The sequence below is a fragment of the Fringilla coelebs genome (assembly GCF_963513975.1).
Source record: "Fringilla coelebs genome assembly, chromosome: 2".
NCBI classification, from domain to species: Eukaryota; Metazoa; Chordata; class Aves; order Passeriformes; family Fringillidae; genus Fringilla; species Fringilla coelebs.
Window position 1 is genome coordinate 2,780,809 of NC_140029.1, and position 14,945 is coordinate 2,795,753.

General features: G+C 45.6%; 1 protein-coding gene across 1 annotated transcript in view; it reads left to right on the forward strand.

Annotated features, from left to right (window-relative positions):
- Positions 1-399: 399 nt before the first annotated feature.
- Positions 400-14,945, forward strand: part of DYRK1A (dual specificity tyrosine phosphorylation regulated kinase 1A) — a 75,727-nt gene continuing 61,181 nt past the window's right edge. The window contains 1 exon segment of the mRNA XM_084224001.1: positions 400-795. The gene's annotated coding sequence lies outside the window, so the exon portion shown is untranslated.

A 14,945-nucleotide genomic window follows, 5' to 3' on the forward strand; every position in this document is an offset into this window, starting at 1 on the left:
CGCCGCCATTTTGTCAGTTGGTTTTTTTTTTTTAATTTAAAAAAATATTTTAAAAATTAAAATAAAATAAAAGAATAATTTAAAAAACCAAGAGCAAAGAGCTCTATTTCCGCCAGGATCTCGGGGGTTATTATTTTTAAAAGTTTTTTTTTTTCTTCTCCTTCTTCCGACCTCCACCGCGAAAGGAAAAGGAAAAGAAGGGACGCAAAAAAAGTGCGCTCCGAGGGTGCCGCCGGGGATGCGCGGCCGGGCTTGAGGCGGCGGCGGCGGCGGTGCGGGAAGCGAAGCCGGTTCGTGAGGAAGAAGGGAGGGAGGGAAGGAGGAGCGGGCGGGGAGGGAGGGAGGGGGAGGAGGTAGCGGCTGGCAGGCGGGGGAGGGAGGGAGGGAGCGAGGAGTTCCCGGGGGCTCGGTACGGCGCTGCGCTTCCCCCCATCCCCTCCTCCTCCTCCTTCTCCTCCTCCTCCTCCCGCTCCTCCCGCTCCCCCCGCCGCTGTCCCCGCGCTCCCGGCCGGGGCTCAGGCCGCCGATCGCAGCCGAGCCGAGGCGAGGCCGAGCCGCCGCCGGGCGCTGCGCAGGTTTGGACCGCGCGCCATTTTGTGAGGGCAGCGAACAGCCGGAGCCCGGCCGGGGACCCGCCGGGCCGCCCGGGCTCCCCTTCCCACCGCGGGCAGACCCGCGGCCCGAGGGAGGAGGAGGCGCCGCCGCCGCCGAGGCCCCCGGGGAAGAGCGGGAGGACGCGCCCGGCGCTCGCCCCGCGGAGGGAGAGGCCTCGCCCCGGGAGAAGCCGCCGCACGGGTGAGTGAGACGCCGCACCGCGGGACGAGCCGGGGCCGCCTCGCCCGGGCCCGCGGCGGAGGGGCCGCAGCGCTTCGCTGCCATCTTAGAGCGGGAGCGGCGGCAGGGCCGGGATCCATCCCCGCCCGCCCCTCCGCAGCCCGCGGCCTTTTTCCCCTTGGAGCGCGGCTGTGGCTTCCCGGGCCTTGGGAGCGGCGATGGAGGAAGGGAGCTCGCCCGGAGCCTCTCGGTGTTATGCGCAACGCCCTGCGGTGGGCGGGTGCGAGGGCTCGGGCCGGGCTGGCGGCGAGGAGGGCGGCAGGACTTGGAGCATCACCTGTTGTAGGGGAGGTTTGGGATGCCCCGGCACCTGTGAGGGGCCGGTGGGGCGGGTGGGGAAGGTGCGGGGAAGATGGGGAAGGAGTTACCTGAGCGAGGTGCCTGTCATCCCTTCGGTGGGGGTGGGGAGGAGGAGGGAGCAGCGTTGGGAATAGACACAGGGACACGCAGGGACACACAGGCACAGGGACAGGCAGGGACACACGGGCACTCCCCGGGGAGCTGGTGGAGGCACCGTCCCCGGAGGTCTTTAAGGGAAGGCTGGACGTGGCTCTCGGTGCCGTGGTCTGGTTGACAAGGTGGCCATAGGTTGGACTCGATGATCTCGGAGGTCTTTTCCATCAGTAATGATTCCCTGGTTCCATATTTTAGTAGCTGGCCGCGGCCTTTTAGGGATTCAGCTTTGTGTTGCTGGAGGAATTGGAGCTCTGCTCGGATGCACTGGGTGCTCCTCTGGAGTGGTCAGAGTTCCCTCCCGCCGCCGCGGGATCACAAAACGCATTTTAAAGTCCTGCAATTCGAAATTTAGAAATTGGCGTGTTTGTGAATCTCAGTCGGCTTTGAAGTTTTGGGTTTAGCCTGTCCAATGACCACGTAGGGCTTCTTTGATCATGTCTCTAGATTGCTGCTGTTACTTAGTTCTCCTGTTACTCCACAGCAGTCGGGGGAAATGAACATTTATTGTTATTTAAAATCAAGGAAGACGGAGTAACTGACTCCAAAATAAGTCGACAGGCGTGTTTTTGACAACCATCCTGGTTGAATCCGAACGAGAGTGTGCTGGTAACTTTTGCCAGGAGGTACTTGCAGTCACAGTGAGGTGGATGGAGTTTCATGGGGGCCTGGGTTTGAACAAGTTACCAACTTTTTTTTATTATCTTCTTGGTGTTTCCTTACCTTTTCCTCAAGAAAGGTGTGTGAAGTTGAAGAACACTTAGATGATATCTGGTGATAAATTAGCAAACATTTCGTTTCTGGTAGTGTTTAATTCTCTGCCTGTAACCAAGCAGAATTTAACCTCCCTCCTTGGAAAAGTCTGTAGCCCTAAAAAGTTTTTGGTAAACTTGTTTCTCTCTTTCTCCACGCCGCCCTTCCCCCAACCTCTGTAGGTTGGATATTTTTGGAAAATTAATTATTCTTTATAGAATTAGAATAATAACACTGAAAATAACTCTGAGCTAGTATTTGTTAACTATTATCTATATATATTTGGTGTGTGTATATATAGATACTTTTGTAGGCTACGCTTCATGTTTTTGGCTTACATGAATTATTTAGAACTAGACTTTTTATTTGCAGTCTGAAGTAGAATATGTGTGTGAAGTGTTAAATTTACATTTTCTGCTGTGAATTAAAAATTCCATCCAAGTTTATGAAGCTTATTGAGTTTAATTCATGGCTTTGGAGTATTCCTTGGGTGAAGCAAGTATATCTTGTTCAAAATTGAAGAGCCAGCAAGGTTTTCTTAAGCCAGGAAGGCAATAGGTCAAGAGTTTGATATTGTTTCCAGGCTTACAGGTAGGGTTGGTTACAGGAGCAGCGAGTGTTACAGTTCCTGCATCAATACTCGGGTGGATTTAGGACTTGTCATTGGCATCCCCTCCCCCAGCTGGACAGTGACAGGGATAATTTTACCTAATAGCAGCCAAGAGTTCTCCCTTTCAGTGCCGATTTATGGGCAGGGTTCCCTTCCTCGTGTGAAACAAGTGGGGACTCACGGGGAACCGATCCAGTTTGGGACTCTGGGGGTGGTGCAGGGTGGGGATTAGCACCTGATGGCCATCGGAGACTTCTGCAGAGTGGCTGAGAGTTTAAACAAAGCAGCAGAGCACCACTGGTGTCCGGGAAAAACTGTGCCTCGGTGGAGCTTTTCAAGTGACATTTAATTAGGACAGACTTGCTTACATGTGCCACATCTTCAAGTCATGTTTGAAACTGGACCACCTGCTCAGATGGTATGTGAAAAGAATAAACACTCAAAAACGGAGCTTTTATTTGCCATGCAGGCATTTCACAGCTTCATCTGAGCTCAGCTGGGTGCTGATTTGAAGACTAAAAACAATTGGTACCAAAAAAAGCACTTTTTGTTGCTATAATTAGATTATCTTTTGGGAATTCCTCTTTAAACCTGTTCATTTCAGGTGCTTTTAAGCCTGGCTGTGGGACTGTAGGATGGGAGTTGTGTGACAGTTTGTGGTTTTGGGTGAGAATTGCAGTCTGGTATCTGTTTAGCCTTTCCATGGTCATTTTGAATGCCATTTGGAGAGCTGTTCTCCACATTAAAGTACAAAACTTTCTGATACCTTTATATTATGGGAGTTGTATAACTTCTGAAATCCTTTTGTAAATAGATCTGTTGTTGTAGAATAGGATTATTTACAGAGAACTGCTGCTTTTGTCTTTATAACTGAGTACAATACATTATTTGTTGAATTTACAGTTTCATCTCTGCAAAGAGGTTGATAAGAAATACATTTTCACAAAAATTATGTAATAACTTTCTGGCTACTCAAACGTTTATGCAGTGACAGTTCTTTTTTGTTCTAAGACTTTTTTTTTTTGTTATTTGTTATTATTTTTATTATTTGAAATAATACCAAAAACCTGTCTGAGCCAACTGCTTTTCTTGTGAGCTTCTGAGGGGAGAAAGAAGTAATGAGGAGAAGGGGAATGCTCTTCCTTTCCTTCCTCACCTCCACGGGTCCTTCAGGAGGAGGCTTATGGGAACTGTAGTCTTTGGATGCCTTAAAAACACCAGAGAAACTTTGAAAAGTCAGGAATGGTTACTTCCACGAAGACATGCTCCTTATGTGGAGTTCCCCAGTGCTGGCTCTTCAAGGTGACACAACAAACCAGCAGAATTGCAGTGATTATCCAGTGCTTTATCCATCTTTTCCTCTTTTGGGTAAGGAAGGTACAATTCTGCATTTGGTTCTTATTTATCCCAGAGTGACTGGGAAAATAACTGGGCTGCTTTTGCTGGTACCAGTGGATTTCATTCCTTCAGAGCAGGGCTCTGCTGTGTCCTAACCCTGGCAGGGCTCACTTTGAAGGGTATTGGCTTTATCATCTTATTTATTCCAAGGTGTCCTGACCTTATGATGTTTGGGGAGAGTCTCCCCTGAAGGGCCAGGGAAATGTGGGAGACAATTCCCAGCAGCTTTGCCTGCATCATCCATACAGTGGGAAACTGGTGCTGCTTCAGGCCCCTGTATGAAAACAAAATCTGTGAAATCCCAGCTCAGAATCTTGGACAGGCAGGGAAATGCTTCTGTCACTGAAACACCACAAGCTGACACCTATTTGTAAACATTCTCCATGCAAAGTTTCCAGGTCTGGGTAGCACCAAGTACCTGAAAGTGAAACTGAGTAAATGAAAGTAAAATTAAGTCCATTAAGAGTCAGTTTTGTTCCAGCTGTGAGAGACCAAGCTTTCAATTGCTGTTACATAAAGTTCCAAAGCCTCCTAGCATTCCCTTTTCCCCCCCTTTTTCTTTTCCCCCAGAGGCAAATAAAAATAGACCGTGTTGTGAGTCAGTTAAAGGAATAGTTAATAATACATTAATACCTCTTTGTGTTGAAAAGTTTCCTCTTTCTTTTTGGTAACTGTTTGGATGGTGAAATAAGAGAGGGATGGAAATGTACAAATTGATTTCTGATGGCAGAGTCATTCCTTCAAAAATAATGGGAAAAAAATGAGACTGAATTTTGTTGAGTTACTGGAAAAAAATATCAAATTAGTAGGATGACTAGTTCACAAAAGCATAAGTAAATAATTTTAATAATTAAATTGAACTTGCCAGTGAAACTTTAAATCTTAGTGTCCCCAAAACCTGTTGTTCACTGGTTTTGTGGTTTCCTGACTGCAAACAACATTTCATTCCAAACCCCCTTTCCCTGAATGTGTTCAGCTCATGATTTGGGCTTTTGTGGACTCCATAAATTGCTAATAACTCATTTACTCTGGTCCTGTTGGAACATAGGCATCTCCTTTATAGAAGGAACAGTTTTGTGTCCCTGATCTCAGTTTGAGTTAAAACTCGAGGAAGGGTTAAAAGAGGAGAGAAATATTGTCAGGGAAGTGAATGTGTTGGTACTTCCTCAGTTCTGTCTTGTCCTGGTCACTGAGAGTTCCCTCACCCTGATCTCTGCCCTGTCTGCTTGTAACTACAGCTGTTCCCTGCTCACAGCTGTAGAACCTCATATATTCCAGTTTTTAAATGCAGTTTGAACAGGACTTATACTTTAAATACATAGAGGGGGTATGTGTGGCCACAGACAAATCAGTTTCCATACACTCTTTCAAAATCTGATTGATACTGGAAGCTCAGTAACTTTCCAGGATCATGATTCTGGCTCCTTTATTGTTATTCTTTCCAACTTGTGGATAATTAGGCATTAATGTAATGCTGTGCCAGAGTTAGTGTTAGAAATACATTGATTTCTTTGTTAATGTTACAAGATCTTGGGAGTTTTCATTGCTATAGAAGTTACTCATAAATACAACAAACACTGGGTCAGTGTTGTGGAATGACAGCTTAAAGCACATTTTTCACCATCATGAGCTGTTCCTAAGCTTAGAATTCTGTGCTCTTGTACTTGGGGTGACTTTCTGTCAATGTCAGAGTGTTCCTTCAGAAACTGAAATTGTTATGGCAGGCCCTGTGCAGGAAAGGAGCACTCCTGCAAATGCTGGGGGTGTGTGTGATTGCACCTATGGATCTGTCTTCCCAATCAAATCAGATTTTTCATGGAATCCCAGGATTCCAACCCTTCAAAGCCCATCCAGTGCCACCCCTGCCATGGCAGGGACACCTCCCACTGCCCCAGGCTGCTCCAGCCCCAGTGTCCAGCCTGGCCTTGGGCACTGCCAGGGATGCAGGGATGGAATTCCATCCCAGCCCTGCCCACCCTGCCAGGGAACAATTCCTCATTGCCAAGATCCCACCCAGCCCTGCCCTCTGGCACTGGCAGCCATTCCCTGTGTGCTGTCCCTGCATCCCCTGGAAATTGTCTCTCTCCAGGTTTCCTGGGGCTCCTGCAGGCCCTGCAAGGCCACCCTGAGCTCAGCCCAAAGCTTCTCCTGTGCAGGTGAGCAATGCCAGCTGTGCCAGCCTTTCCTGCCAGCAGAGCTGCTCCAGCCCTCTGCTCATCCTGGAGCCTCCTCTGGGCTCTCTGCAGCAGGTGGGCTCTCACCTGTGGGGGCACAGGGGCACAATCCCAATCCCTTTCCCAGTGCAGAGCTAAGAACACACTGAGCTTCTCACCTGCCAACACCCCCAGGCTCCTCCCCAGGGCTGCTCTCCATCCTCTCCCCAGCCAACCTGGTTTGTGTTTGGGGTTCCCCATGGCAGCCCAGGCTCTTGGCCTTGCTGGGCTCCATGAGGCTCTCCCAGCCTCACCTCTCCAGCCTGCCCAGGTCCCTCTGGATGCCATCCCTGCTCTCTGTCTGCCCTCCACAGCTCTGTGTCTTGTCACTTGTGAGGGTGCCATGGGTCCCCTGTCTCTGTCCCTGACAGAGTTTTTAAACTTTAGCTGAAGTCAAGCTCTAACCAGAGGGTCCAGACTTTTCTGGCTCTTTGCCCCAAAATCAGAGGCAGTAGTAGGTGCAACTCTGGGTAGTAATAACTACCTTGCAACTACCCAGCTACTACATCTTCTCTTGGAATGACTTTTGTAGCTCCTCAAACTTTCTGTGGTGGTTTATTATTTTTAAGAATCTTAGTATATCTTTATTAATTGTAAAGCTTAATTTTTAACTTAATTATAAAGCTTAAATTTGAAGTGAATCAATGTGTTTGTGAACTATCTCTACTAGAGTCAGCATCACAAATGAGTCAGTTGAAGTCTGAGTGAAAAGAGTGTAAGAGATGTGTTATACAGGTAAAGTTTCTATAAGGACAAATAAGAATTGCTTGAGTTTGTGTTGTATTTATTAGAGACCCTTGGGATCTGATTTCTGTTTTGCTTTGTATTTACAACATGGAGTAAGTATTGTTTCTTTCTGTGTCACATTTCCTGACTTGGGGGTCCCTGTCCGTTCCTCACGTGCTGCTCCACAGAATTTCTAGGACAGCCTTGGGGAAATCCGTGTGTTTGTGGTTTGGGTTTCCTTCTGTAAATAAAAAGGCTGTGAGTTCTGGTAATTACTGTAATTTGATAGTGTGCTGTACAAAAGCTTAATGATAGAAGGTCTAAAACTCATAATCTGGAGGTGTGGGTGGAAATCCTTTCTCTGGTGTGGCCCTTCAGGAAGGTTGGTCCTGTGTCCTTGCAGGGCCGGTCTGGAGATGTTCTCAGCTGCGTTTTCCACGATTGCAGTGCAGTGTCCATGTGAGCCCTGCAGTCTCTGACCCATCACAACATTCATTTATGTATCTCTGTGGAGTTAAATTAACCAGAGTCATGTTCACAGCATGGACCTTTTAAAACTTTATGAGCTCAGTGTTGAAACCTTGAGAAATCCAGGAGCACAGGTGGAGACAGATGGAGCACAGGCCCTGCACTGCCTTCCTTGGTGCTTGTTGGCAACTCTGGCTGCTTTGGGTCTCACTCTGGAGTCCAGAGGACTTTGCTCTCTGTGATGGGCACCAGAAATGCTTTTCTCCTATTAGAACTGGACACAGATTTCTAAAAGTGGGTTTGAAGGTTCTACCCAGTGCCCATTTACTTGATTACTGCCACACAGTAAACCCAAACCCAAGTTTTTGCTAGAATATTTCCATTTAATTTATTGCAGAAGCCAATCAAGCAAGGAAAACCAGTTGGCCAAGTTGTGGTGTTATCAAGTTCCCCCTTTTGAAGGCTGGTTTAAAAACCCCACTTTTTCTCTTATTATGCAAAGATAGTTGTGTAACTAGTGTATAATGGTTGTATTCCACCTGCATAAAGTGAGTGTTTATTTCTGGTTTTCTGCTGGATGTTCTTAATCAGCACCCAGTTATTTCAAGAAATGAGAAAATAAGTTCTTCTTACAGTTCACAAAGTTCCAGTGATGCATCTTGAAATGCAAAACTTACAAAAATGCCCCTTAAATGGAGCAGATTTATTGAAAAACCTGTTTCAGTTTAGCTGAAATGTAAAAGATGAAGTGCACAGGCCCACAGACCCCGGGTTTGCTGTGTGGAGGAAGGGGTGTCCTGGTGTGACAAAGGGACATTTTATGAGGGCTCCTGCCAGCACACATGTGGTGCTTTGGGTTGGGAACACCAGAGGGAGGTGAGCAGTGACCTCTGGGCAGGGCAGGGTCTGGGGCTTTGATTCCACAGCACAAAAGCCAATCTCAGTCATTTTTTAAAAATTTGAAAATAAGGAAAGACCACATTGGAGTAGTTCATGTCATGAAATCTCCTCCTGGCACTGAGAAGTTCATGGTGGGCTCACATGCTGAGGCACAGGAGGTTTTCTGGCTTGGGGTGTTTGTTTGGTTTTTTTTTCATTTCTTTTATTTCTCCTTTTCTCTCCAGTGTATTAACTTCCAGTTCTTAATTTATTATTATTTTTTTTAATCAGGAACATGTTCTAATTGAGATCAGTCAATAATTTTTTGTGTGTGTGACAAAGATTTCCTAAGCTTATATTTGTTGTCCTTTAATGTGTATTTCCAAAGTCTGCTAAGAGAGAGGGTGGACTTAACTGACCTTCCTTATGTCATTCCTCATTTTTGAAATATTTATCACTATTTTTTTCTACCTCAGAAGTATAATCCTGGGCCTACATAATATAACCCAGTATTTTGTAAGTGTTGGCCTCACTCTTTTGTTAAGATTTTGGGTCTTGTAGTTCCTACCTAATTTTATTTGAAATGTGAGAACTTGTGATTATTTCTATACAAGACTTTGAATATGGGATGAAGAATTTGATGTTGAGATTTCCATATTTGAAAAGAAGTCCTTTGGTATTTTCTGATACAGGTTTCTTTGCTGTTACTTTCTTCCTCTGGACCACTGCTACTTTAAAAACCAAATCTTAATTTTCATTTTTGCATGATTTTTTTTTGCATAAAACAAAAGAATCTGAGGGCTGTGGTTTGAGGTGAGGCTGAAGCTCAAGATACATTTTTAGCAATCACAGAGTGGGCCCAGAATGCAATTTCTAAGTTTTGTGTTAGTCACAATGTGTGTTCTGAAACCTCTGAACCCCCAACCTGACAGTGCCAAATACATAAACTTCCTTGATGTCCATGAGAAAACAGGTCTGGATTATATTCCATAGGTTGGAAACCTGGTCTTCCTCCCAACATTTCAGTCTTGACTGTCTCTGTGGAGTTACACTTGACTTTTTCATTATTTCCATAAAAATTCCCAAACTAAGTCAAGCACCCACAAAAATGGGAGAATCATCTCTTGTTTTTGGTGGTCAGAACTATCTTTTATCAGGTAACATATAAAATATATTTACTTGGAAGTGAAATTTAGTTATTGATCACTGTCCAGACCCTGCATTTGGTTTTAGGTTTGGGACTTTCTCATGCCACATTTTAGTACCTGAATCAAGTAAATTCTAATGGATTTTTCCAGCATGCCATGGAAAAGTTTTTCAGTGTTTGGGATCTAACATACAGAAAACCCCTATCCACCCAAACTTTCTGTATCCTATTGCCAGCCTGACCTAAGGCACTGAGCTGCTGGTTTTTGGGATGAAGAGAGGGAATTCAGAGATTTTTGGCATCTTGTAGAGCTTTGTGTGCTTTCCTTGCACGCAGCATGAGATAAAGAACTCCCTGAGCTACTCTCCAGCAGGGAGTGAAAGCCAAAGGGTGAAGTGACAGGCCAGAGTCACCTGGTGAGTGCCCAGAGTCACCTGGTGAGTGCCCAAAGTCACAGAATCCCAGAATCCCTGGGTTGGAAGAGACCTTCAAGACCATCGAGTCCAGCCCAGCCCCACCAGCTCAACTGAGCCCTGGCCCCCAGTGCCACATCCAGGCTTTGTTAAACACACCCAGGGATGGGCACTCCACCACCTCCCCAGGCAAACCATTGCAGTACTTTCTCACTCTTTCCATAAAAGACTTTTTCTATTTTTCTATATTTTTATATTTCCCTTGGTGACCCGGCGGGTGCCCAAAGTCACCGGGTGACGCAGCGGGTGGAGCTGGGCTGAAGGGTTTCTGTGTCTGATGCTTTAATAGCAGGATGCTCTTTGCATTTGCAGTTTCATTTGCCTGGAGTTTGTATTCTGAGTGCTCTGTAACTTGAAAAAGCAGCCTCTTAAGGTTGGAGAGTGACTCAGCACATCCACATAGAGGTCTGCTCAAGGAATTTAGGATTTGTTGGAAATTTGGGGGAATTAGGATTTGAACTCGTTTTTCACAAACAGAGTTTGTCTTTAAAAAATGCTGATTTTTAATTTGCAACCTCTTTTCCCATTTAATCCTCGTACCTCAATTTTGGGAAAAGTGATGTGGTATTTCAGGAAATGGTATCATTTTGGGATAGCTGGATTGACTGGGTTGGTTGTTTTCTGTGTGCTCTCCTCCTGGTGCACATGAGAAGCATCTGTGCAATGAATAAATGAGAATTTCAATGGATATGACATTTATACAACTTCTTTCATATAGAAGGGCAAGGAGACATTTATGGGATTTGCCCACTTTGTGTGATTGCAATATGGAATCATGGAATGGTTTGGGTTGGAAGGGACTGTAAAGATTGTCTCATTCCAACCCCCTGCCCTGGGCAGGAACTCCTTCCCAGCTTGTTCCATGCCCCATCCAACCTGGCCTTGAGCACTTCAGAGGTGAGACATCCACAGCTCCATCTTACCAGTCCAAGAGCTGCAACTTTTCTGGCAGGGCTGAGTTCTGAGCCTTAAGGAGTGACCAGCCTGGGGAGCAGAGAGTTACCTGTGCCAGTGTCCATGGGGTGTGTGACCCACCTTTTTCTGTGCTGGAGTGTGCTTGGATTTTGGAGGGAAAACTGACTAAATGTCTTCAATAAAACTCTTTAAAAATAATGTGTTCTGGTTTTCAGCTGACCAAACTTGTGACAGAGTCCTGAGACGCTGCTGGTAGTGCTGGCAGTGGAGGGAAGCGGAGCAACTGGAGCTGGGGAATAAAGACTGGAATTATTGGTCTTCTGTGGCTACACCCTCTTAAATCTGGGGGAAATTCAAGCAGAATTCATGATCTCTTTTTCCTCCAGATCAGTCTTCTGGAATGAGATAAGGCCATAGGCTGGTACATAGTTCCAGTGCTGAGAGGATGCTGAAGGGCAGCACAGCAAGAACAGCATATTCAGAGAAAACCACAAGCAATGTTGATTTTCTCCCCCTTTTTCCTTCCACCCACCCAGATCTGTCCATGTTTTCCTGGGGCTGGTGAAAATGACCTTGCTGTCCCCAAACCTGTTCCTATGCCCAATTTGAAATAATTGATACAAAAGAAGCATAAAGATGAAAAGAAAGAATTGGTTTTGTGTTTCATCTACGCGGGGTGAGGGCCAGCATTAACCTGCTGGTGTTACAAGTGTTGGCAAGCAGGGGATAATCAACTTCTGGGGGTGATTGGCAGGCAGTTCACTTGAAAGAGAGTCATGGCTTTTTGACCATTGAAGGCTTTATAAATGATGAATTCTTTTTGGAGGTATCCATACATGGATGAAGGCTTGATGGGAAGTTCCTGTACAGGGTGTAGATCATGGAAGAGCTTGGAGGGAAATTGTTGGAAGAGTTCTTCCAAGGCAAAGAGTGCAACCGGGAGTTCTTTGAAGGCAGTGCCCCCTTGAGCAGCTCCCCTTCCCTCCCTTGGGGCTGCCTGCTCCCACCTGCTTTGTGCTGGCACAGCTGTTTGTCAGCCCAGCCAGTGAATCAGGCTGGCAGGGTGAGTTGGCTGAAATAGATAATTTTATATTTTTACCGTTGGGGTGTGCGTGGGGGTGGGAGTCGGGTTACACTGCAGCAGGGCTGGTGGAATGGGCTGTGTGGGTGGGCAGCAGCAGGGCTTGGGTAAGTGCCCCTGAGAGCCCTGGCACTGTGTGGAGAACACCATTCCCAGGAATTCTTGCCACCCCTTGTGCAGTAAATCATCCTCTGTCACCTCTGTCCCCTCCTTGCTCTGCCTCTCTGCCCTGTTGCTGGCTCAACCCTGCGAGCTCCGTGCTCGGCGCTGCCCTGCGTGTGCGCTCCCAGCACAGCCTCAGCTTGGGAATCATTCCTGCCTCCTGATGCTTCTCCTCTTGCTCTCTTTTCCCTTCTCTTCCTCCTCGAGTTTTTCCTCACCTTTTTAACAATTTTCTAACTTTTGCTTGTGCCCTTTTTCTCCCAGGTCATTGCCAGCCCCTCTCTTACTGTAATTTGCTCAGTTGCTTGTTCTTTCTCCCTTCTCTGCCCCAATAGGAATAAATCCCCATTTTAAACACTAAAACCTCTTGAGAAACCCCAAGTTTTTAATTTTCTGTGCATTCCCCCCAAAACAATACCACAAACCAATACAACATACAGGTTTTGTCTCTGTCTCATTTACTTTTGAATTTTCACTTGACTTCTGTATTGCCTTAAGATAGGCATGCACACACAAAATGTGTTTTTCCTTTTTGGGCCAACTGAAAAATGAATTGAAGTTCCCAAAGTTAACTTGTAAGAAAAGGTATTTTCACTGTGTAAGCTGTGAGCAGAACCTGCTGATACCAGATGCTGAATTGTGGAGTGAAGATGCTTTATTTTCTTCTTCCTGCTCTATAAATGAGACAAAAAAAAGTTTCTATTCCACACAACCACCAGCTGGGCCAGTTATGTTAAAAACCAACCCAAACTCTTTTGGAAATTCCATGTTTGCTTGTCCTCTTAGATAGGTGACCAGTTTCACGTCCATGCATTCAGATGCACAATACTTTAGCCCAAATTATTTAAATTTGGTTGATCATTATTTACCTGTTGGGAAAGTAGACAGAAGTGCTCATGCTTTAATATCTGAATCCATCCATTTGAATGTCCATCCACATTTTAACAATCTAAAGTGATTTCAAATAAAACTGGGAGATTGAGCAATTTCTCAATTGCTCTTACTATTTATGGCAGGAAAAAAAACAGTGAAATTCTTCTGCCCATCCCCTTGGCTTCTCTGAGTTTTTGGGACCTGCTTTCTCCATGCCATTCCAATCTTTGGAATTCTTGTATGATAATAAACATAACTGAGAATGGTTGTCTTCAGAGATGTTCATTAGTTCCCTCTTAGTAAATAAAATTACTGCTCATAAATGCTTTATCTCTGGTAACTCACTGCTTCACTGATGATTTTCTTCCTGAATTTTTTTTAATCCCTTTGAATAGTTTTCCAGTGAACTCTGTCCATCCTGCTTGGTTTCTGTGTGGTTTTTTTCATGGCACTTCTCAGTTCCAGGAGTAGCTGAGGTTCTTTAGGCACAGAATTCTGTTCTGGTGTTTGGTGCTTGTCTTCCCTCCCTCCATCCCCTTTTTTGGTATTCCATGGCACTTCTCCTGAAGCCAAATTTCTCTTTTCCCTGAGTTGCTTTGGGTTGACTGCCCATGAAATATTTCAGGCAAAAATGTCTGAGCAAAAAAGGGCAAGTTCCAGGCCTTGGCTGCTGGATCAGAGAATCCCAGAATTCTTTTGGAAAATGGTTGGGAAAGCCCTGCCAGCCCAGGCAGTGCCAGCTGTGCCCCACGGCCACCTTGTCCCCAGCCCAGAGCACTCAGTGCCACCTCCAGGGCACACCTGCAGGGATGGGCACTGCAGAGCTCCCTGGGCAGGACCCTCTTTTTGAGCTATTCCACGACATGGGAACAGGAGCAGCCCTGTACCAAAAGTTCCCTTTTCCCAGCAGTTTTCCTAAGAAGCACAGCTCATTCCATGGAATGCACCAGCTCAGTATCATTAGTACAAAAGTAAAGACAAGATCTGCTGGAAAAGGGGCTTTGTTTTGGAGTCTTTCCATCCATCCCAAGCTATTCTTGGGAGTGTGAACTTCAGTGGGACACTAAAGGTTTTCTTGCTTTTTTATTTCCTGGATACCTTGGACTTGGCAATCCTCAGTGCTCTTTGGAGGGTTATAAGGTCAGGATTTAAAAGCCTTTTTTTTTTTTTTTTTTTTTAATTTGTCCTCATTTCCTTCCTGCAACCTGCCTTATTTAAACCATTTTAGGAATTGTTATCAAGGAAAAAAAATGCTACAGGAAACCAAACTTCTCTGGTAAGGCCCTTACCAACTTCTGATGCTGGCAGAGATACTGGTATTTAATAAAAATTGTATAGTCTTACTGTGACCTAGATACTTAAATGGATAAGTTTATCAACAATTAAGTGCAGTGTCTACTTCTTGAACAAATGAGAAGCATCTTGGAGAGCATCAGACTGACCAGTGTCAGCTCCTCATTGGGATGCTGGAATTGGTGAAGTTCCCATAAACTTGTCCCAAGGGTTCAACTTTTTCTGTTTAAAGTCAAGTTAGACCAAATGAACGTGAGAGAGCTCTGCTAGAGAGACTTTTCCTGGCCCTTAATGTCACTGAGGGGTAAAAGTCTCTTAGACTTTTGTCTTACAGCTGCCAACAGGGAATAATCCCAAGTGAATTCCAAGCTTCTCCATAGTGCCTGTTCTCACAAAGGGCTTCAAGCCAACATTATCCCAAATTTACAGACTGAGCTTGAGCTGCACATCCAGGACCTGTCCACTCCAAGCTCTTGCTGGATTCCTGAAGCTCAGAAAATCATTGTTTCCCTTATTAACAAGCAGGAGATAATCAACTTCTGGGGGTGATTGGCAGTCAGTTCACTTGAAAGAGTGTCGTGGCTTTTTGGTTACTGGAGGCTTTATAAATGATGAATTCTTTCTGGATGGATGAAGGCTTGATGAGGAATTCCTGGAGGAAATTCTA